Here is a 23,861-nt window from a genome sequence, read left to right on the forward strand (position 1 = left end):
TTATTTTATTAATTAGTTAACTTTAACATCAGAGTGATTTTCTTTAAACAAATTTAAACTGCTAAGCTATGCAATAATTCAAAAATCCAAATCAAACATGTAGCATAATAATAAGCAGACAATTTTCACGACTTAGCCGAGTCTAACATCCGACTCGACTAACACAACGCGTCGCAGAACGTACTATCGTATTATTATAAAAGGGTCACCTAGCTGATACTCATGGTGGTCAGATGACAGGTTCAGGCCAAAATCTACAAAAACTATTCTTTAGAGAGAGAAAATCAAGGCAAGACGAGTAAGAGTCATAGAATTCAAGGGGTATAATAGTAAAATAGTTTCAGCAGGCAAGGATTGGAGAGAAGAAGTCCTACAACTCGACCAGTTCTATCTAGGCTTCGTCCTACAGTCGATACGGCTCTGATACCACTCTGTAACACCCGGTTTATAAAAGGACATAAATCGAACAATCATATACGTGCCAGGATCAAGTCACACGTATATACAACAGAATAAACAGTATATCACAGCACATATCACGAATAAATCATAATAAATCGAAATACGAATGTTATTTATTACATTAATGAGAAAAATGTCTGATACAGCAGAAGCGAAGTACAAATACGATGAAAACTCTCCGAAGTTGAGCAGGGCGCCACAGGGACGTTGACTGGGAGACGAACGCCTAGAAGTCCTCGTAGTCCTGGTAGTGCTGAGAGAACTCCCTCGCGTCGGCAGGAACTGAGCAGCAGTAGCGTATCCAAGAGAAAAAGTAGAGAAGAGGCAAGAGTGAGTACACAACTTGTACTCAACAAGTATAACGCAAACTATGAGGCTCTAAGGTTGGCTGACTCAACTGCATCCATCCATCCTATAAAGGAACGATTAAATTATGCTAGGGCCACCTAGCAAAACGCCCTGCTGAGAAGCCAGACCATAGTGCACACTAAAAATTGTACCCAGAAATGCTACTTCATCAAAATCAACGGCTCTCAGCAGTCCTCAACTCAATCCAACGGCCAGAATGTCCAGGCTTCAACGCGTTGAAGCTTCTGCAGGCATTTGGAGCCTCCGCTCCCTCAGCGCCCCGCACAGCGCCCCTCGCGGCCAGGGTTCGAATCCCACCCCCGCTTCCAAATCTCCCAGCGGTCTCCTGCGGGCTCCAGCCGCCGCCGCCGGGACGCGCGCAGGGGGCTGCGTGCTCCGGCGGCCGCCGCCGGGACGCTCGCGCAGGGGGCTGCGGGCTCAGCCTCCACCGCCGTCACACGCGCCAGGGGGCTGCGGGCTCAGTCGCCGCCGCCGTCACGCGCGCCGACGTAGGGCTCGGGCGCCGCCGCCGGGACGCGCGCCGGCTGCGGCCTCCGGCAGGTGCAGATCCGCCGGCCGGTCTCGCCGCCAGCAGGGGCGAGATAAGGGGCCTCCGCTGCCGCCGCTGGGGCGGCTCCAGGGCCTCCGCAGGCGGGCGCACTGCGGAGCGGGAGTTTGGGACTGGCGTCCGCCGTGCGTCGCGCCCTGCGCGTGCGTGACCCGCGGCCTCCCCGCTGTTAGGGTTCGGGAAAGGGGTTCCACGGCCAGTGTGCGCGGCCACCGCTGTCCGCGCCCGACTTCGATCACTGCCCGCCGACGGCGTCCCGGACGACTTCGTGGAGTTGTTCGATTTCAACGGTTGCAACAAAAAGTTTGTTTTGCAGCTCGCGACTGAGGGGGAAGGAGGCGATGGCGGTGGTGTCGAGCACTCGAGCATCGGGATCATGGACGGCGCCTACTTCGTGGGTAGGGGCGAGATCCTGCACTGGATCAATGCCACCCTCTAGCTCTCCCTCGCCAAGGTCGAGGAGGTCAGGCCCCTTTCTCATCCCCAATTTATTGGGCCACGCTTGCTTGGTTCAATTTGCCAGGTTAAGGGTTAGGGTTTGATCTGTCCGAGAGTATCGCGATCTCTTGTTCACGCGGATTATGTGGTCTGGGAATTGTTTGATGTGTGGCGCGGTGCGGAATTTTGTGCCGATTGGTTGTTTGTTATCCCTTTGCCGCTGATGGATATGGTTCATCCCGGAGTGGTGCAGATGCATAAGGTTTGATACTGATGCTGCTTCCTTCCTTTTCGTACCAGCTTCTGACTTGATTGATCTGTATTTGGGTCCGCACTCGTGGTGTTTGGTTGTTCAGTTGATTGTAACCACTGTATTTTGTGCATGCTTGCAGGTTAACTTTGATGCAAAGACCGAATATGACATGATCCAGAACTACAAGATTCTTCAGGATGTGTTCAACAAGCTGTGCATAATCATGGTAATGGCTCCCACCTTTGATTGCGTGCTTGATGCATTTCGATCTGTGTAATTTGCATATGATATTCTCTTGTGTTTGCAACAGTCAAGCTTCTGTGGTAGCTTGTGTTCCAATTTTGGGGAAAAAAATGTGTTGCAACAGTCAAGCTTCTGTGGTAGCTTGTGTTCCAATTTTGGAATGGATGTCTAAGTGATTGCTGAAATTGGGATTTAGCTCTTCTATGTGTAAATCCTTCTTTTGCATGTCTAAGATTTCGCCGTAGCGTTAGCGCGGGCTAATTTAGTTTCCTTTTTCTAACCACAGATTCCTAATGTTCTGCTTGACCTTTTCCATTGTGATGGCTGCAGGAAACCCGTCGAGGGCTCTATCCTGTTGATGGGCAGAATATGTGCAGAAGTATGTCTCTACCTATTTATAAGAATAAACTTTAGTCTCGTAGGAAAGTCTATCGATGAACGCAAGCAGCCCCGCGTAAACCATCCAAATTATTAGACTAATCAGTTCTAAATCTTCTAGGCTAGACTGTATAACCAGCCACTTAAATTCAAGAAAGTAATGTGGCGCGTTGGTCACCCGATGATGCCCCATGAGGAATCTGTGTCTTCAGCAGCGGTAAATGCTATCATTGGGTACAATAGAGGTTTTCTAATCCAGAATATTACTGATCAACCATTGTTTACTTTTCTTAGGTTGGTTCTACTATTAAAGTAAAAGCTGCTGTAATTGTTGTGTTCGCATTCTGAGGGAGAGCTGTTAGGTGCCCTATATTTACTCTGCAATTGTTTACATTTCCACTTTTTCTTCAGCCCTGCATCTGCATCTTGTTAATTATCACTCTATTCCTCTGGCTATGAATAGTTCATGAAACTTATTGCCCAATTGTGGTGATTTCATCTTTATTCTTTTCTCTCATAATAATAATTGTTGTCTTCTATACAGTTTGATGTGCTTAACACGGGAAGAGGATCATTTGAAGAAAAAAAAATCCATGAGCTACAGGTGTGAATCAGACAAATCAGATTCATTTATTTCTGAGGATTGACATCAAACTAACTCCTATCAATTGTGTGTAAAATTTTGGAGGCAAAGAATGAAGTCATGTTGTTATTGGATCACTGGAAACAAGCTGATTTGATCCGTTGGTAACATGCTTCTCACCATTCTGAGTTCCTTCATTTACACATAGTTCTTAGCATTATATGGCTTTTACTGATATGATGCATCTCTATACACGAACACGAAATAATTTTAGACATCTGCATCGATTATCTGATGAATTATGGTCCACAGCTTTTAGCATTTTTCGAGTATACGTTTCAGCTGTGCTTTTACGGGAAGATTAAAATAAGTTAGTCCCACCAAATTAACAGAATAGAAGCTGGGATGGCTAGCAGCTACCAATTTCACCTGTTAAAACAGTGAAACAACCACATCCAGCAGATTCAGACTGCAGTTTTCAGCAAATACAATAAATGTAGGTTTTAGTAAATCAAGTCAATTAAATTTCTTCATTTTTTCTTCTTAGGTCAGCCTACCCCAACTTGCTTGGGAAAAAAGGCTATGTTGTTGTTGTTGTTGTTGTTTCTTCTTAGGTCATTCTTAAAGCAGCACAATGATGAAGTGGCATGATTAAGTTTTTTTCTTTCAGTGCAAGCCTCTGATATGCAGTATGCATGTTCTTGCAAGGGTGCGTTGCTGATTGACTGGCCAAATTAGGCACTGAATTATAAAAAGTTCATATATGTTGACAAAATTCAGTCTTGTCCAATTGGAATTCCAATTACAGATCTGTCCAAATTCAGAATTGTTTTCTACATAATATCTTTCCTGGTTTACAGAAACTCGACTCTTGGGTATTTGGTGGTTGTCTTCTCTACACCATTTAGGGGATAATTTTCATACCTTGTGAGGATTATTTTGTGCTGTAAAAACCAAAAGCCAAAATAATGCTCAGAGATTTTTGGGAACTAGCATGTTTTGCGGTGGTTGGTTCCAGTCCTGTTTGGTCCTGTTGTGCGTATACATGTATAGTCTGTATTTAGTACGTGACACAATTGTGGTAGTTTAAGTTCAGCTGAATACTAACCAATGATTGTCTGACTAATAATAGGCTAATAGCATATGTTTAGATGTGAAGATAGGTACTTAGTGTGTGCATGCCAATCTGTAGGTTCAGAGTCTAATCATTTTTTTTGTTCTTGCACAAAATAGTTAAAATGGTGGCCACATCTCAGGGAAACCATTTGAAAGCGAGTTGTCTGGATTCAATATCATGGTGTCATTTGGTTTAATTATTTTTTGAAAGTATTATGTAGAGGTTTGCCTGTGGATATCATAGAGTCTGGATATCTTGTGTTGCCTATGCTCTATATATATTGCTATGAATTTTTTCCTTTGGTCAAAACACCACCGTTTCTACTACTTATGGAAATTGGTTACCTTGATGTTTGATCTGTTCAGGCGGAAAATATGTGCCACTCCTGTATGTTGATCTGACGATGAGTCACTTTGGTAACAGCAGCCTGGTGAGATGAACTAATATCAACGCCCCGTTCGGCGGGGTGGGAAAGAACCCCAGCCGCAGCTGGTTCTTGCATGTTGTGGCTGGTCTGGATCGGTGGATAAGCAGGTTCGGTGGACCAGCCCAGGCCAGATTTTTTCAATTCAACATGAAGTGGGGGGTACCTGTGTGTTCATTCTGTTTATGCTCTTGTGCTTCCAACCTTTGTAAATAATTATATCATTGCTGGCAGATGGGTTATCATTTTCAAATGGCACTATCAGGGCTGGAAGTACATTGGTGTTGGTCAGCTCTCCATCGCAAGAAAAAACATGCAGAGGTAAAGTCTAATGTTGAAGTGCACATGAAAAAAAAACTTATGATATATATCTATATATATATGAGATTATTAAATGCTCGTGCAGAGAATTTCTGCACTAGCAAAGTTTTAGTTATTGGATAGTGGGCAGTGGCATGCAACAAATTTAACATCGCTGTACAATTAATTCATATTGTGGTTGTTTTTAGTCTCTAAGGATAATGTGAATTTGATGCAGGGCTTTGTAACCATGAATTGTTGAGAATCAGAGGTTGGCTTCAATCTTCGACTTCCTCCAACTGAGAGCATGGGATTGCATTAGCCTATCATGTCCTGAACTCCTAATACCAATTTTCAAGCTCTGATTAGCTTCCAAAAAGTAGGGGAAACGACAGCCTTGAGCCTGTCCTTCTGAGATGGTTTATGCTTTTTGTCTAGCATTTCTTAAGATGTATGCTTTTTGTCTAGCATTTCTTAAGATGATACGTCAAAATTCTATGTATAACATGGTTTGATGACAGTTCATTTTGGATTATGCATCATGTGTTTTTTGTACAGAATGCACTCGAACTTTTTGAACGGCGGATGGTCAGCCGGTGTATGGTGAACGGTCTGCTGGAAAATTTTGGAACCCGTGTTTATTTTGTAAGTCTGCAATTTATCCGTGGCGTTAGCACGGGCACCTTACTAGTTAGCTTTTAAGGGTTGGCAAAATTTTATTAAAACTATTTACTACAAGTTGATGAATTACCATAAACCCAGTTACATAGTAATTAATCAAAATTTATCATGATACTACTGAGAACCAAACCAAAACCACCAAAGAAAATTATACAATCTGTTTTCATGCATTACCTCTTGTGTTGGCAGCAGATTTTATTTTGTGCAATCATTGTTCTGACCTCCTGCATCAGCTCCGGTCTAAGTTTTTCTGCAAGCTCTTGCTCTATGCTTCATTCTCAGCATCTTTCTGTACCATCATTTCTTTAAGTCGATGTATCTCTTTTGCCTGATCTCCAAGTCTGTCCTAAAGGATTCGTTTGTTACTATGAGTCCACATGTAACCATGGCCACATGACTTGGTAGATTTGGCTCCTGTTGTTTGTAGGTACGTTTCCCGGAAAGCTTGTTCTTCTGCAATGGGGTCAGCTATGATACTTGTTGATTCTTCCTAAGCATCCTCATTGGATTCTGACATTGACAGTCTTCATGATGTCTGATGCTAAGGGAAAAAGACAATGGAAGGTGCAGTTTATGTAATACTCTGATAGAAATAATAAAATATAGTGTGGAAGCATGATTACAATCGAACAATTACTCATGTAAATTTTTTCTGCTAGGTGTCCAGACCATATTCCATGTCCTATGTGAGTAGCCTTAAAGAGTTGCAAAGTACTTGGCTCTGCACCAATTTCTACATTTCTCTGTAAGTGCAATATTAAATGACTTTAATACCATACAACTTGTTTAATGTATTGGAAGTGAAAAACAATGTAAGAAATATTTACATTTTCCCAACTGCACTGCGAGTATGGTTTGGAACCCATCAGATGATTTGTTCTCAAATTCTGTCGATTTGAAGAGTTCTGGCTGCTAACTAACTGCACCCAGCAAACAAGTAATGTTTATCAATGTAAATTTGAATTGATAATTCTATACTTGGTTTGTAAAGTAGTGTTGTACCTTGAACTTCTTAGTTCCAAAGTACTTGATCAAATAGTGCCACTCCACAATATCTAAGTCTTCAGGCCTGTTTTTCATCCTCTCATCATAAGTGTTGAATGCCTTTTAGGTAGCACTAAAAGTGGCTCGCCATCCATTGTAGCATTTTTTGTGCAATCTTCCAATTCTTTTCCATCATTTCATTAGCGTTTTCGATATCCCAACATGTCTGTATGAAAGAAAATGGATATTTGTAATGCAACCTTTGTAGGTAGCTAATGAAGTGTCCACCACTATGCATGAGATAAATGAATAAATATGCATGTGTCATTTACATACCATAACTGCATGTGCGATACTATTCTTGACATTTTCTTTCACATCTTTCCACCGTCTAACTCCAATTAGTGGAGCCCTTTTCCTTGTAAACATAACCATTTCGTCCACAAATGTACGCCTGTTTTCTCCACATGGACCACCCCGCTTTGCGGAAAATTGAATTTTTAGCTTTTGAGAGAGAGAGCTCCATCTCTTGGCCACTGCAGTAATCCCTTTCAAGGTACCACGTCCAGTTTTCTTGCCACCATCTAAGAATATAGACATAAGAGCTTATATTAACTACTGAAGAATAAAGACTATAGTTTGCAAATATATTAATCATGTACCATAGTCTTTACCCTTCAGCTTCTTTATTTTTCCTAGCTTGAATAGCCATTCTGTTGGAAGTGAGTCACTGCTACCATTTGCATCATTAGGTTCTGCGCAACGCTTCTCGAATGCTTTATAACACACTGCCAAAAAATGGATAATAGATGAGCTAAGTACATTGACAAATTTCATTAGAAATTGGAAGTGCAAAAGAACAAAGAAGTACTGATGTCTTTTAGCTGTCCTTGGTGCCTTAACAATTTACTTAATAGTTATTATAGTTTCTTCCATGAAATCATCTCGTAGATCTGCAAGTAATGAACGATAGTAAGTAATTTAGTAAGCCTCACTATTCCAGAGTTATTCTTTAGTGAACTAGAGCCTTGGGCCATGAGCCAATCTTTGTATGCATTAATTTCAAAATGATCATCCTCCTCCTCGTTCACACCATCCTCATTGTCATCACTCTCATTATCTCTCAATGTTTTCAGGGATGTAATTGGCACATGTTGTTGTTGTTGTTCCTCGGTTGTCAATACATCCCTAATTTTCTTTTCAAACTGATTGTGATTAACCATGTCATCTCCATCTTGTATGAAATCTATTGCCTCATAAGTTGCTGAATCATTACCACATCTCTTTTTGTAGTAAAAGTAGTCCCGGGTACCATAGCCAAGCTGCGATTTCCAACTAAGCAGATTAACATATGATATTTTGAACAAGGATTGGGGCTTCCTTGTTTTAATTTCTTTTCTGGGCTCCTGTATTATTACGGGATCCAACTTCATCATCTTACCCCCAATTCTTTTGTTCATCTTTCTATCTTCGTACATTTGTGCGAAGCTTTTCTGGGCATCGAGCCCCATTTTGAACTTTTCCTCCATCTTTTCCACCTCAAACCCTAGCCAAACTCTAGTAAATTAGATGTAGTTGGTGGTGCGGGGATTCAGGTTAGGCATGGGATGGATAAGGTTTATATCCCCTATAAACTATCGAGTAAAGTAATCGACAAGAAGCCAAAATGGTTGTACATAAAAAACCATGGCGATACCCTTCCAGTGATTACTCCAGGTCCCCCAACTCAGAGGCCTGAATGGAACAAGCCGGTAGATGACAGCCAAATTCCGGATCTACTCGAGCGGATTGCCGAGCTGAGGCAAAGACATTTAACCAGAGAAGTTGTCTTCTTTAACTAGATGAAGCGAAGGATTTAGTCGTTATAGGCTCGATAGACATTTGGCTTTTAGTATCAAGGAACAAGTGACCCATCGCGGTACTCGAATAAAGAGATCTCTAATGGAGAGGTTCTTAGTCGAGTACAGCGACTACTTAAGAAGGTGGAGCATGTGCCCCTTATCCCTGATACTTTTTCAGCATCGAATCCTCCGAAACAGGTATGAACAAAGTAGTTGATTTGTTTTTTCAAGTACTTTATTTGTAAGTTTCTAATAGAATTTTTCTTTTGTTCAGAAGGACGTGGATGTGTACAAAAGCAGCCCTCCTTGCCAGGCATTTTTGATCCTTTTCACCTTCTTCCAAGCGCTCATGCACCGCCAAAACCAAACCTAGAAGAATCTTTATCTATGGAGATTTATATAGATAGTTCTGATAGTGAGTTTGATCGTGCAGAGGCTGGGGAAGCTGTTGGTGAGGAGGAGAGTGGGGGACGGAGCCCCAGCCTGAGCGAGGGTACTCAGGTGGATCACCCAAAGGGTACTCGGACAACAGCACAGAAGCATCGAGGTTCTTCGCAATCCGGCATTGATAGGTAAATTTTAGTTGGTTTATTGCAATCGAGTACTTTTCCAAGTTTCATCGAGTTGCTTTTTACAAACTATTTGGTTTTTTAAGTTTGACGGGCAAGATTCCGTGGACTACAACATCTGGGGATGATGCTAGGGTGGGATCAATAGTGCCTTCCACCCCAGTGGACCCATCAAATGGGACGGAAACTATCCCGCCACAGAAAACTGCACTGGTGGGTAGTACCAAAGGAGGCAGTGCCGACACTGATGGGAGCAAGGCGATGGTCGTCCAGCCTACTCCCAAGTTAGGCATGCCGAAAAAGTTTTCCCTGAAGAGAGCACCTGCATAAGTATCTTAAATACTTTGACTTCTAGTTTTTCCTTTTTATGTCGAGTTCTTTTAACCCTGACATATTTGTAGTAACGTGCTCCTAGAGGCCGGAGAGCCTGGTGGAAGTACTTCCACAGCCCCAAGCCTTCAAGCGAGGATCCTACGAGTACCACTGATGCGGATGCTCGTGCTACAGAGGAGATGGCGGATTCCATGCTACGGGATTCGCCAGTTCCTGAGATAGAGGAGGGGCGCTAGCAGTCGGAGGATGTTCCTGCATGTAAGTTTGTTATACCTTCTCCTCCAATCTTCACTTTTCTCCTCTTTGTTCTGCTTTTTACTTGAAGAATTTTTCCTAGGTCCTCTCAATCTGGGGGATCCTGCGGGAAAAACTGGCGAGATGCCGCATGCAGAGGCGGCCCTTGTGGTGGGGACCAACACTTCCGTTGCTCCATCGAGAAGTGCCCTGCCACAAGTAGATAGAATGAAGCTTGCGCAAGAGCATGTTGGCCTTGTGAAAAGCTTTTGATGGTAAGTAGTCGATGGCTCGAGTACTTTATTTTTATAGATAGAGTAGTTAGATACTGATCTTTTTGCTTTTATGTATTCAGGAGCTGACGGAGCAGGGGAGCGGCAAGCTCCAGGACAATTCAGAGCTACTCGCTCTAAAGGAACGAGTGTCCAGGCTCACGACCGAAAAAGCTGCTCTCATGGAGAAGAACAAGAAAATCTCCAAGGAAAAAAGAGGTTTGTCTTTTTCTATAAAAGCAGCCGAGTAGTTTAATACATCTGATGTTTATAAGAACTCTCCTTAATCAAATGCGCAGCACTCCCAAAATCATTAAGGATTCAGGAGAGTACGGTGCTTGATCTAAAGATTCTTATGTATCGAAACACAAATGAAATCGGGAAGCTCCAGAAGATCATGGCAGATTCCGACAAGGAGATGCTTGATGAGTTGAAGGTTGCGGCACAGGCTGTGGTAGACATGGTAGAGATACCCGAGGACAATGCAGAGGCACCACTCTCTTTGGCGGGGAAGCTTCAGAAAGTTCCTCAATGCTTTCTGCAGTATGTCTCGGTAACCACCCGACAGTATGTGTCACACGTACTCGGGTTGGTAAAGTCCTACTGGCCGCAGACATCACTGGATCCGCTAGGTGAGGGAGTGAAGTCAGACTACAGTGAAGAGCAGTTTGACCAGTACCTTTTTGAAGTATCACCTATTGCTGATAGGATAGTGGATAGCCTAAGGAATGCCTGATCTTTTGGTCTTTGTAATCGAATGATGTAATGAGCTTCTGGAGCTCCAAAATACTCTTTGAGTTGTGTACAAATATTTAAATTTGCTTTTCACCGAGTATTTGTTGAAGTCGAAAGGAGTAGGAATTCCTAGGTAGTCGAGTAGTATTATTTGAAAGTCTTGGGGCGAGTCCATCTAAGTTTGGCGGCAGCGCGCCTACTCGATGACAAAAATATAAAATTTGTCTTTGTAGTGTATCCTGTCTTATTCCTTAGATACGGGTGGAGCCAAAAGTTTTTGCTCGATAATGCATCGAGTAGATTGTTCAGAACCAGGGTAGGCTTCCTAGTGCTGACCGGTTTGGATTGAATCTGATGAGATTAACCGCGTGGGAAAAGCACTAGGAAAATAGTCAAGCCGTAACTTGAAGATCATTTCTTTTTTAAAGAAATGTCGTATAGAGCTGTCTGGTCGTGTTTGCACTCTGAAAGGTTGCTAATGGATAAAGCCATTGCGAGCACAAAACAACTCTAAACACCAAGCATGGTATTAGAATGCCTCGGATTCAAGCACAAGTGTAGTATCCTACGAACTCGGAGGTCCAAGCAAGCGGGAGACTCTCGTCAACTACTCGGGGTACCAAGAGCGAATGTAACACCCTAGGAACTCAGTGGTCCAAGCAAGCGGGGCACTCCCATCAACTACTCGGGGTAACAAGAACTTAGTATAACATCCGACAAACTCGGTGGTCCAAGCAAGCGGGAGACTCTCGTCAAATACTCGGGTTACTAAGAACGAAGGCAATATACTACGAACTCGGTTGTCCAAGCAAGCAGGAGACTCTCGTCAACTACTCGTTGTACCAAGAGTGAATGTAACACCCTAGGAACTCGGTGGTCCAAGCAAGCGGGAAACTCCCGTCAACTACTCGGGGTACCAAGAACTTAGTGTAACATCCGACAAACTCGGTGGTCCAAGCAAGCGGGAGACTCTCGTCAACTACTCGGGGTACCAAGAACGAATGTATTGTCCTGCCCTTTGATAGGTTTCGTGACTTGAGATCTTCTTGAGAATAGGTTATCCTTTTCAAGGACTGGAGTAATTTTTAAAATTGACCGTTTAGGATTAGCCTCGTCAGGTTACCCAAGTGGGAATAACTTTGAAAATATCCAAAAAAAACTACTCGATCCAGCTAGTAGGGTGTCCTACTTGAGGACTGGAGTAACCTCTAAAGTTGACCGTTTAGGATTAACCTCGTCAGGTTAGCCAAGTAGGACTTACTTTAAAGATATCCAAAACCTACTTGAGCCAGCGAGTAGGGTATCCTACTTGAGGACTGCAGCAACCTCAAAAGTCGACTGTTTAGGATTAACCCCGTCGGGTTACCCAAGTGGGACTCACTATGGAGATATCCAAAACCTACTCGAGCCAGCGAATAGGGTGTCCTACTTGAGGACTGGAGTAACCTTAAAAGTCGACTGTTTAGGATTAACCCCGTCGGTTTACCAGAGTGGGACTCACTTTTAAGGTATTCCAAGCTAGGTCGTGGCCTATGAACTACTCGATAGTTGCTCCTTGTCTTCGCTGTTGACATAGAATTTGAAGTAGAGCAGTGTAGGGTGTAGGTCGTAATTTTGAGAGAGCCAAGTAGTCGATTTATAAGAAAATCAACTTTGTTAATAATTGCCACGATTACAGAAATTGTAAAATGACAGACTCTCACTCTTAAGACCTACGCCTTGCCCATAGTAATGAATACTTGAGCAATTGTTTACATGACTAAATATGAAAATATTTATGGATAATTCTAATCAACAAAGTGGTCGACTAGATTTTTGGTAAAGTTTCATTCACCAGAGGTGCTCCAAGAGCTTTGCGGAGTGTGTTGCACTCGAAGACTGTATGAGAGCTCTTTGGATGCATGAAGCATTTGCGTAGGAGCGTTTCGTTGATCTGTCTCCTTCGATAGGCTTGCCCTGAGGAGTGGTACTCGCCTGCTTGCGCTTCTTGAAGGATCCAGATATGTGTGCTGGTATGTGGTAGATGGAAGAAGGGGTATAAGCCTCTATCTCCTCGCGCTCCTTTTTCCTTGAGATGATCACATTACATGCGTCACACCCAATATTGATGACGTTGCGGAGATCGCTGTTTGAGTAGTCGTAGTTGTCGCCTTGCTGTTCTTGTCGACGGTTGGCAACACACTGGCACCGGAACGCCCTTTTTTGGTTGAGCACACGGCGGCGCTCGTAGAGATCCTCCATCACAGGCTCGTCTTCCAACTGGACGGTCACCGTCACGGCTGGTGGAGCTAATGGTGGGTCTTGCTCGATAGTAGTCTTGACTTCTATGATTGCTATGGGAGTAGCTTCCATGTTGTCGGAGAGGTACTCATCGTAGTCATCAGAATTGTAGTCGTCAAGGTTGAGACGCTCCATCGAATCATCATCTGATTCGTGGATCTCAGAGATGCGAACCATGAGAACATCGTGATAGAGATCCTCAACCTCTTGGTCTTCTTTGCTTCTTGGCAGATCTAGCAGAGTACCTTCCTAAAACGGGAGGTCATCGAGCTGAGGACTGGGAGTCTTAATAGGTTGAGGACGGGTCCCTTCCAGGCGCACTGTCCGCTCTTGCGGTGTCGCATATATGACCAAGTTGGGCAGGGAGTTCTGATCGGATTTGTGATTCTTAGTCGAGTTGGATTTGATTTCTTTGCTATACTGGATCAGGTTATCAAGCTCGTCCTCCAAATCATAAGAGTATTCGGAGTTGGAGTCGGTTAGACCACCTATTTTCGAGTACGTGTGTTTTGGGTGAGCGAGGAGCGGAATGCCCATCTCTTCTCGGAGGGCGTTCTCGTTCATCCAATGTAGCCAGAATTGGGTAGGAGTCAGTCCTTCTGGCTCTTTGGTCCATGGCTTGTCAAAAATCGAATCGCTCGATTTTTCTAGGGTTTTGGAAGCTTCTTTTTGCTTTTTAAGCTTGATTTCCTCACAAAGGATGTCTGCCATGTGTGGTGAGTGGGACATGGCATCCATAAACAAGTCGACGTTGTATGACTAGTCCTCGAGATCATCATATAGTTCGAGGTTGTCAAGATTTTCATGAATTGATCGAAATCTTGATCAAATAAGGGGGTCAGAGGTGTCGGTTGGTTCCGGAGTCCACTTGTGGGTAGGTTTCGGTGGATGATTCTGGGGTTTCCCTGAGAGAAGCAGTCCCATCCGTTCAATGATTTGGGGGTCTGTCTTCTCAGGTTTCCCATAGAATTTTTCTACTGAATTATGTTTCTTGTGTTGCAGAGTACTTTCGGCCATGTTAAAGCAGTTGATGAGTGTAGATTCGACTCGATCGATCCCTGAAAACATATCACCCGACCGCTCTTGTGGTGGGTTTAATGTTTCTGGGCTTTGCTGTGCCTTGGATGAGCCGAGGGCAGATTCTGCAAGCTTGATGCATCCTTCGATTGATCGAGAAACCCGATCTACTCCGTCAAGTAGTTCTGAGTTGACGATCTTGGGGCGTTTGATTGACTTGAGATAAGCCAGGTATTTTCCAAGAATTTCGGAAAATTGAAAATTTTCGGAATTGGAGTTTGCGTTGAACTCAGCTAACTCGTGGGGGTGATTTGGAGTTGATACATTTTCCGTGGTTTCCGAATCAAACTCAAGTAGAGCTTGGTTCCCGCTAAATTCAGTAGCATTGTCTGTTTCGGTGGGTTGGCTTTTAGATTTCGATTCTGGTGCACTAGGCATGACAAGGTGCCAGGAGAAGCCGCACGATCCATCACCTGTACAAGCCCAGGAACCGAAAACGAGAGTCGTGCCCTTAGGAATAGCATTGGCGTCACTTGATCCGGCTATCGAATTCGCCAATTAACTCGCCGAATCCCCTACCTGGTGCGCTAGCTGTCGGTGTTAAGCCGCCAAGCCTGCTAAGGGATACCCTTAGCAGTAGGACTGTAGGCAAGGGATTGACTAGTTCTGGAACTCGATGGTGCAAGGAACACAAGGGTTTAGACAGGTTCGGGCCGCGAGGTGCATAATACCATATGTCCTGTGTGGTTGCTTGTATTGCCTTAGGTGTTGATGTGTTTTTGTGGGGGTCCCCTGCCCGCCCTTATATACTCTGGGGGGCAGGGTTACATGGAAAGTTCTAGCCTAGTACTGTTGGAGTTCTACTACAACCCGGTCGGATAGTTTCCTTATACTGCAGCTAGCTCTACGCCTATTCGGGTAGTTACAACAGAGGTAAAGTACATCCAAACACTATCCCTTATTGTAGAACATTCCATGCCTATAAGTAGTCCCGCTGTCCCGGGTCTGACAGAGTCTGAACACTTACTTGGCGACCACCCCTTGTCACGGGTGGGTATGGTCTCCGCCTCCTTCCCCTTGGTCGACTTCTTGGACGCCATTCGGAAATTCACCAGACGCTTCACACGCATACAATGGCTACTCTAACCCAAGAATCGAGAACCTTAGATAGCGTAGGAGAAGGAAAGGGATTGCATCCAGAAATGCTGAGGAGAGCAAGAATAGATCTAAAACCTTAAGCAAAGGCGGAGAATGGCGGTCAGTGGGGTAAAACCTAATTTACCGCTCGTTTAAATAGAAATGGCGGTGGCAAAATGGTAAATATCAGGAACTTTGAGAGTCGGTTACTGTTTGCAGTAAAAACAAGATTTTTTCTGAGATATTTCTTTTGTTGAGATTACATTCCGGAAAGAAGAAAACACTCAAATCCCATAACAACTACTTGACATGACTTTTCTTTTTCTGAGATTACATTCAAGATAAAAAGAAATGCATAGAAGCAATAAACTACTCGATGTCACAATTCGAGTACTTACAATAAGTTTAGACCTGCACGCGCCCCTCCTAGATCTCCTAGACGAGGACGGCTGCAGCTACATCGGCCTAAGGTCATTACAAAGCTCCAAACTTGTTATTCCCACTAAGGGAATAATGATAATCGTATTCTGGAAGAAAAGTTTCAAGAGCAAGGAGGCAGATTACAATAAGCGCCTCGCAAGTCCTCTTCTTGCATCTTGAAAAGAAAAATTTCCTTCTCCCTGAATACGTTGTGACAAGATTAAGTCTCCTCACCAGAGATGTCAGTTCTTGGGTACACTTCCATCTTGGGAATCCCAAGAGCATGACACAACCAAATGCAACCAGTCCACAGAGAACCTCCCTCCAGGGTAGTTGCAAGGGGATCATTTCTAGAATGGACCCGATGAGAGTAGTGGGGTTGCAGGGCTTGGCAGCAGAGACTTCTTTTGTCACTCACAAGTACTCTTCTAGCACCTGTTGCTGGAGGAAATCTACAAATATCAGGAGAGCGGAACCTTTCTAAACAAGAACACCAGCTGAGAGCCATGTCTTCAATGGTTGGGTGTTCCTGGAAAGGGCTCTTGCTCGCCTTTTATAGCCGCGTGGGCTTCACTGGGAAGCAACCTGTGACACTACAGACATAGAAGTCACGAGTGTAATAGGGTGTATTCCCACACAGTGAATCTTCACGTGAATGCACAGAAAAGAGATAAACATCCCGGCTTTTATTCTTAAGGATATCATGGGAGTAATCAGTGTGTTATATCTAATCGTATCATTTTTCTGGGATATTACCTGAAAAAGAGATCTTTTGGGTATCAGATCTGATTATACTTGCTGATATTTTTGGAATAAAATCAGATGCCACGAATTAAATCCTTAATTCCAAATCTTAGCTCGGGGCTACCCACAAGATACGGGATTTAGATTCAAGGCTCGGGGGCAACGGGATATGTTGCATCAAAGATTTATTTTTGAAGGTCGAACCTACGGCTTTCTACTTAGGAAACTACCCAACCTAGTTGTAGTAGGACTCCAATTGTACTCGGCAAGAACTTTTCATGTAACCGTGTCCTCCCAAAGTATATAAGGGCGGGCAAGCACCCCATCAAAGCACATCAACACCTAAGGCAATACAAGCAACCACACAGGACGTAGGGTATTACGCACGTCACTGCCCGAACCTGTCTAAATCCTTGTGTTCTTTGCACCATCGAGTTCCAAAGCTAGTCAATCCCTTGCCTACAATCCTACTGCTAATGGTATCCCTGAGCAGGCTTGGCGGCTAAACACCGACACCCCCCTTTCGCGTGCTTGGAGGGCGTGATGCTCCCAAAGATTGCTGCTTTTGGACTTCTGTCCCAAAGATTCGAAACGCGGAGCGTGTGTGAAAAAATATTGCGTGCCTTTGGCATTTCGCTCAGAAGGACTTCTCTTTAGGGGGACCTTCGACTCTTTAGCACGCATAGGTGGGCCCTAGGCTTCGGCTTTCGCGTGATAGGACTTTCCATGCCTTCGGTAGTTTGCACGAAAGGGCTTTCTTTAGGGGGACCTTCGGTTCTTTAGCACGCATAGGTGGGCCCTAGCTTTCGGCTTTCGCGCGATAGGACTTTCCATGCCTTCCACGCTTGGCACGAGAGGACTTTCTATGATTAAATATTTGTGAAGTTGTGGCAGAACCACCTGAACTATCCCGGCTCAAGTGCGCAGGCCATCGCATAAAGGCAACACCAGCTCTAACGCACTTCAAACGGAACAATCCTTGGTCTGTCGGGTAACGTCCCGATACAACCACCGGTTTTCGGATCGAACAAGCATACCCCGCACGAAGGCGAGTCCAGAGATATTACAACCACAATTTTTACATCACAGACATAAAAGTTATTACATACCAGTTCTAAAACATTATTACAAGACCATCCTTAGTAAAGCAGTTATACAAGCCATAAAATAAGTTTCCTTTTTGTGAGGCTCTGGTTTCCTTTTTGCTGAAAAGCAATAAAGAGTAGGTCCTTACTTTCAACTTTTAGCTTTCCAGATTCTAGTTGATTAACCATTCTATGTAAGCAACTACTAAACAATCATGGTAGAACTTTAAGCAAACATCAAGATTAATCATAGTAATGTTGCTCTTATTACTCTGTGTGGCAAAGAGATCAAGCAGTCTCATATCATCGTGAGGGGCGGACGATTCTGAATCGAAATTCAACCTGGCCAGGCAAACCTAACACACACGTCTGGAACACCGTCGGGTCGTTCCCAAACAACCGTTGACCTTTCTTTCCGGCTTGTGGATAGGAACACTCTCCCCGACTACAGGGCTCCAAGGTCCACCCTTGTCCCTTGAAGTTGCAGTGTTGCGCAACATAAAAATAAAACCTATCCCTAAGAGAGAGTATCAGGTATATCCACTCCCCGGTCCAATCGGCTACTAGGCTTGCTGCGTACCATATTTACGTCATGTGGCTAGTACTTTCAAAAACTTAACCACCGCTACCACACACCGCGACCTTAGCAAGTTCATCAATACAGACGGGGTCTCATCATAGGTCATGATATCGAACACGACCCCGTCCGTCGTCCTTATATTGATAACAGAAAGTAAACAAGCAATTCCTATAAAGCTCGCGAGTGATAGGCAATCACTCGACTTTTACCGGTCCTATAAGCTTAGCAAGTAGTCGAACTCAAGTCTAGTTTTCAGTACATAGGTTCCTAGGATCATGCATCTAGGGTTTCAATTCAAATCCTAAGAACTGTAAATGCATAAGCAAGTAATAACAGTAAATGGTAATAATTTGAAATATAGGTTATGTCCGGGGCTTGCCTTCTCGGTAGTCGCTAACTATTTCAGCTCTAGGCTCTTCCGAACTTTGGTTCGGGGCTTCAGTTAGTTCAGCGGCGTTCACCTGGACTTCTGGATCACCTCCGTCAGACTCCGGGATCAGCGCGTATGTCCCGTCCGACAAAGTAGTCGTATCTATATGTAATGCAAGAACAACATTATAAACACACATGGGCAATCGTTTATAGAGTAATTAAATAACAAATCTAACTACACAAGGCATCATGATCAACAACACAAATGAAGTTTACTAACTTCATTAAACAAGTGGGGGGGTGATTTTCTATAACAAATAAGTCATGGTCTTCTAATAAATAAACAACTCAAACCACAACCAGAAATAAATTTAGAAAAAATTACCCTAAACAGAAAATAATCAGATTAAGCTACCCTGTAAAAATCATGCCAAGACATGTAACCATTTAATCACAACAATTTATTCATTCAGACTACACCTAGAACAAGCTTGAATTATACAGGTCAAAATATAACAAAACAGAATCTCAAAATTTAACAGGAGGTCTAAACAGAAAAGAAATAGCTACTGTGAATTTTTCATGATTTTATCTGCAAATAATTAATTCTGAGAAAATAAACAAAACAGACGTCAGATTAGCAAGATTTATTTTTAGATCCTGTTATATTCATGAACTGAGGCTCAAACTTCCTGGACAAGCTAAGCTACCCAAGAAGAACATGCAGATATATTTTCATGATTTATTACGAACAGAAACTATTTACCATAAATAAAGTCTATTAAACATGGATTAAATCAAATAAATATCTATACATGAGAACTGAGCACGAAATTTTTATAGAAACACTATATACATATGAGTAAATCACCATAAAAATTTCATTGCAAGATCAGGCTTCAAATAGTAGATAAGAAAAAGATAAAATCAACCAATATTTATGCACTAGTAACACAAATCAAATTCTACAGCAAAAATTTTCAACTAAAGCCTAACATATTATGGTTCTACTGCACAGAGATCTTCAAGAGGATTCCAAAACATCTAGATTTTCTATTTTACGAATTTTCCACGAATTGATATTGAATTTCAAAGATCACAGCAAACTATTACAAACAAGTCCCTATAGCACTATTCCAATGTGTCACTATTCCAGTGAGGGTTGGGCGAGGGGAAGTGGCCTGGGAACTGAGCGAGGTCGAGGCGGATCTATTGGTGGGGTCAATTGAGGGCGGGGGAGTGCGGAGGAGGGGGTTCGACGGCGAGCAGCGGCGACAGAGCTCGGCTACGGTGGCGGAGCTCGAGGGCGAGGGGGTTCCAGTAGGATTTGGTCGACGGGAAGTAGCTTGTTAGCTGCGCGAGGATGAGGCGAAGCTGGTGGAGTGCTCAGCGTGGGCGGGGATGCTGCAGTGAAGCGGGTCGACGGCGGCGTCAAGCTCTCCGGGGTTCTGTGGGTGGCGGTGGCGCGTTCTGGGACGTGGGAGCGAGGAGGAGGCGAAAGAACAGGCGGAATGGGGTGCTGGGGTTTTTGTAGTGCCTGTGCGCGCGAGAGGAGAGAACGGCGGCCTCTGCCTTGGCCGGGCCACGGCGACGGCGAGGTGGTGACCATGCGGCGGCACTGGGCGGTGTGGCACTGCAGGGGAGGCTCTAGCGCACAGCCAAGGGCGGTGGAGGAGGGGCAGCGCAACGCGTGTGTGCCAGCACGACGCAGAACGTGGCCGGGCAGACTCTCCACTGCGCCGGCGACCTGCACAGCGGCGGCGGGGAGAAACAGAGCAAGCAGGCAGGCTGGAGGTGGAAGAAAGGACCTAAGCGCTATTTCCGAAAATTCCAGGGACCCCACTGTAAAATAGCGATAACTTTTAAAATAAGGCTCAAATGAAAAAGTGCCCAACATGAAAGTTGTTCAGTTTTTCAAGATCTACAACTTTGATGTTGTGCAAAAATTTATTTGATCAAAGGATAGAGAGCTAAATTTGAAAACATAGAAAGAAATTTGAATTTAAAGGAACTTGTCTTTTTCAATGAAATTTCACTTCAAACTTGGGCTGATTTGAAAAGTTCCCTGCCATGTAATGATTACACCACATTTTGCAAAAACACCCTCCACAAAAGCTATAATTGCACACCCAATTCAAATATATCTGCAGAAAGGACCTTGCATAACATCATAATTACACATATAACCTTTTATAATTACAAAAAGATCCTTTTTAAGTAAAATGAGCACATGATGCATCCAATGAGTGCAATTTGATTGTGCAGACTCCTAGGGTGTCACAGCCTTCCCCCCTAAAAGGAATCTCGCCCCGAGATTACAGGAAGACTAAGAATGGAAAGATTTGATACCTGGATTTGTTCTAAGAAAGTCGGGAAAGTTTCTTTGGAGGAAATTTTCAGTCTCCCAAGTAGCTTCTTCCTTGGTATGGTGAGTCCACTGAATCTTGTACATTTTAACTTTCTCCCTTCTAGTACTTCTTTCTTTGGTGTCAAGAATCTTGATTGGATACTCCGCATAGGATAGATCGGATTTAATTTCGATATCTTGTGGTTCAAGGATCTCAGTAGGTACCCTGGCGCACTTCCGGAGTTGTGATACATGGAAGACATCATGAATGGCGGCCAACTGAGAAGGAAGACGAAGTCGGTAGGCAACGGGTCCACAAGTTTCAATAATTTCAAATGGTCTGATGTATCGGGGTGCTAATTTCCCTTTTACGCCAAAGCGTTGAACACCTCTAGTAGGAGATACTCGCAAATATACGAAATCCCCTACCTCGAATTGTAAAGGATCTCTTCTTTTGTCTGCATAACTTTTCTGTCTTGATTGGGCTGCTTTAAGATTAGTCTGGATAACTTTGACTTTCTCCTCTGCCTCAGGGACTAAATCTGGCCCAAAGATTTTGCGTTCTCCAGCTTGTGACCAACTCAAAGGAGTTCGACACCTTCGACCGTACAATGCTTCAAATGGTGCCATTTGCAAGCTGGATTGATAACTGTTATTGTAAGAGAATTCAGCTAGTGCTAGGCATTTGTCCCAGTTCTTGCCACATTGAATAGTACATGCTCTCAACATGTCTTCAAGGATTTGATTGATTCGTTCAGTTTGCCCATCTGTTTGTGGATGATAAGCTGAGCTACGAATCAATTTTGTTCCAAGGGATTCTTGCAATTGCTCCCAGAAATGTGCAATAAACTGAGCCCCACGATCAGAAATGATCGTCTTTGGAACTCCATGGAAACGAACAATTTGATCGAGATAAATCTCTGCATACCTTTTGGCAGAATAAGTTGTATGCACTGGAATAAAATGAGCGGTCTTGGTGAGTCTATCAACGATTACCCAAATAGAATCATGCTTCTGCGAAGTGTTGGGTAAATTGACAATAAAATCCATACTGATGTCCTCCCATTTCTAGGATGGAATGGGTAAAGGTTGGAGAGTACCAGCTACTTTTAAGTGACTAGCCTTAACTCTTTGACAGATATCACACTCAGAAACATATCTGGCGATCTATCTCTTCATTCGAGTCCACCAGAAATCTTATTTAAGATCTTGGTACATCTTTGTACTACCCGATGAATCAAAAACTTCGATAGATGGGCTTCGTCAAGAATTTGTTTTCTAAGTTGATGATCCTTGGGTACAATGAGTCGAGATTCAAACCATAAAACTCCTCTATGATCCACTCGGAAACATTTGTACTTTGCTTCACCTTGGGATAACTTTTCCTTGATAACCTTGATACCCTCATCATGTAATTGTGCCATGATGATGCTATCATGAAGTGTAGGCTCAATAGATATATGGTTCAAACTTCCTTGAGGTACCATTTCTAGGTTTAACTTCATCATTTCCTGGCATAGAGTCTCATTGAATGGCTCTACAGATAGACAATGGCATTGTGACTTGCGGCTGAGTGCATCCGCAACCACATTAGCCTTTCCTGGATGATAGTGCACTTCTAGATCATAATCCTTTATCAACTCTAGCCAGCGTCTCTGTCTCATGTTGAGATCAGCTTGGGTGAAGATATATTTGAGACTCTTATGGTCAGTGTAAATATTACAATGAGTGCCCATAAGATGATGTCTCCAAAGCTTGAGAGCGTGTATAACAGCTGCTAACTCCAAATCATGTGTTGGATAATTCTTCTCATGATTCCGGAGAGCTCTTGATGCATAAGCAATAACTCGGTTTTCTTGCATAAGCACACAACCAAGTCCCGTATCAGAAGCATCACAATAGACATCACAAGGTTTGGTACTGTCCGGTGTAGCCAACACTGGAGCAGTAGTGAGCCGAGCTTTGAGAGTTTGAAAGACTTCTTCACATTTGTCATTCCAAATCAAATTTCACTCCCTTCTTCAATAACTCCGTCATAGGCTTGGCTATTCTGGAGAAATCAGGGATGAATCGACGATAGTATCCAGCTAAACCAAGAAAACTACGAATTTGATGAACTAAAGTAGGAGATTCCCAATCCATCACTTCTTGTACTTTAGTTGGATCAACTGATATACCATCACTGGAGATAGTATGGCCTAAGAATTTTACACTATCCAGCCAAAATTCACACTTGGAGAATTTAGCATAAAGATGATGATCTCTTAATCGTTGAAAAACGATACGCAAATGTTGCTCGTGCTCTTCTTCATTCTTGGAGTAGATCAAAATATCGTCAATGAATACCACGACGAATTTATCCAGCTCCGGCATGAAGACTGAATTCATCAAGTACATAAAATATGATGGGGCATTGGTAAGACCAAAAGACATAACCAGATATTCATAAAGTCCATATCTGGTCGAGAAAGCAGTCTTTGGAATATCACAAGGCTTGATCTTTATTTGGTGGTAGCCAGAACGAAGATCGATCTTAGAGAAAACCTTGGCTCCAGCTAACTGATCAAATAGGATATCAATGCGGGGAAGAGGATACTTGTTTTTAATAGTGACCGCATTGAGTGGACGATAATCAACACATAGCCTCAAGCTGTTGTCCTTCTTCTTAGGAAACTTGGACGTATGAAGCCCTTGTCAAGAAGGTCTTGGAGTTGGACTTTCAATTCTGTTAACTCATTTGGAGGCATTCGATACGACCTCTTAGATATAGGGGCGGTACCGGGTTGAAGTTCAATAACAAACTCGATATCTCTATCAGGGGGCATTCCAGGCAAATCATCTGGAAATACATCCGCATACTCCCACACAACAGGGATATCTTCAAGTTTAATTTCTTTTGTGGCATAGGCACAAGAGTTGAAGCACTCTCGTTGTGGTAGATATAGTATGGTGGCTCCTTGGTATGGTGAATTTATCTCAATAGCTCGGGAAGAGATATCTAACAGTACTTTATGTTTAGTCATCCAATCCATACCCAAAATAACATCCATGCCTTCTAAATTCAACAAAATCAAGTCTGTCTTTATCAATTTACTACCCAACTTAAGGGGTACATG

General features: G+C 43.4%; 1 long non-coding RNA gene across 28 annotated transcripts; it reads left to right on the forward strand.

The window, feature by feature from the left end:
* The first annotated feature begins 1,096 nt into the window (after positions 1-1,096).
* LOC120688497 lies at positions 1,097-20,781 on the forward strand. Of its 28 annotated transcripts, none has more exons than XR_005681144.1 (19): positions 1,097-2,078; positions 2,209-2,295; positions 2,643-2,691; positions 2,812-2,907; positions 2,985-3,052; positions 3,235-3,294; positions 3,379-3,437; positions 3,888-3,982; positions 4,814-4,924; positions 5,049-5,135; positions 5,353-5,565; positions 5,673-5,759; positions 6,223-6,359; positions 6,455-9,192; positions 9,276-9,519; positions 9,591-9,780; positions 9,860-10,031; positions 10,112-10,247; positions 10,328-10,856. It is a non-coding gene; the product is annotated as an uncharacterized LOC120688497 (long non-coding RNA). The 28 variants fall into 28 exon arrangements; XR_005681145.1 differs by having other exon boundaries at positions 4,817-4,924; XR_005681138.1 differs by having other exon boundaries at positions 1,098-2,078; positions 4,756-4,924.
* Positions 20,782-23,861: the final 3,080 nt, after the last annotated feature.

The sequence above is a fragment of the Panicum virgatum genome, chromosome 9N (assembly GCF_016808335.1).
Source record: "Panicum virgatum strain AP13 chromosome 9N, P.virgatum_v5, whole genome shotgun sequence".
Taxonomy (NCBI): Eukaryota; Viridiplantae; Streptophyta; class Magnoliopsida; order Poales; family Poaceae; genus Panicum; species Panicum virgatum.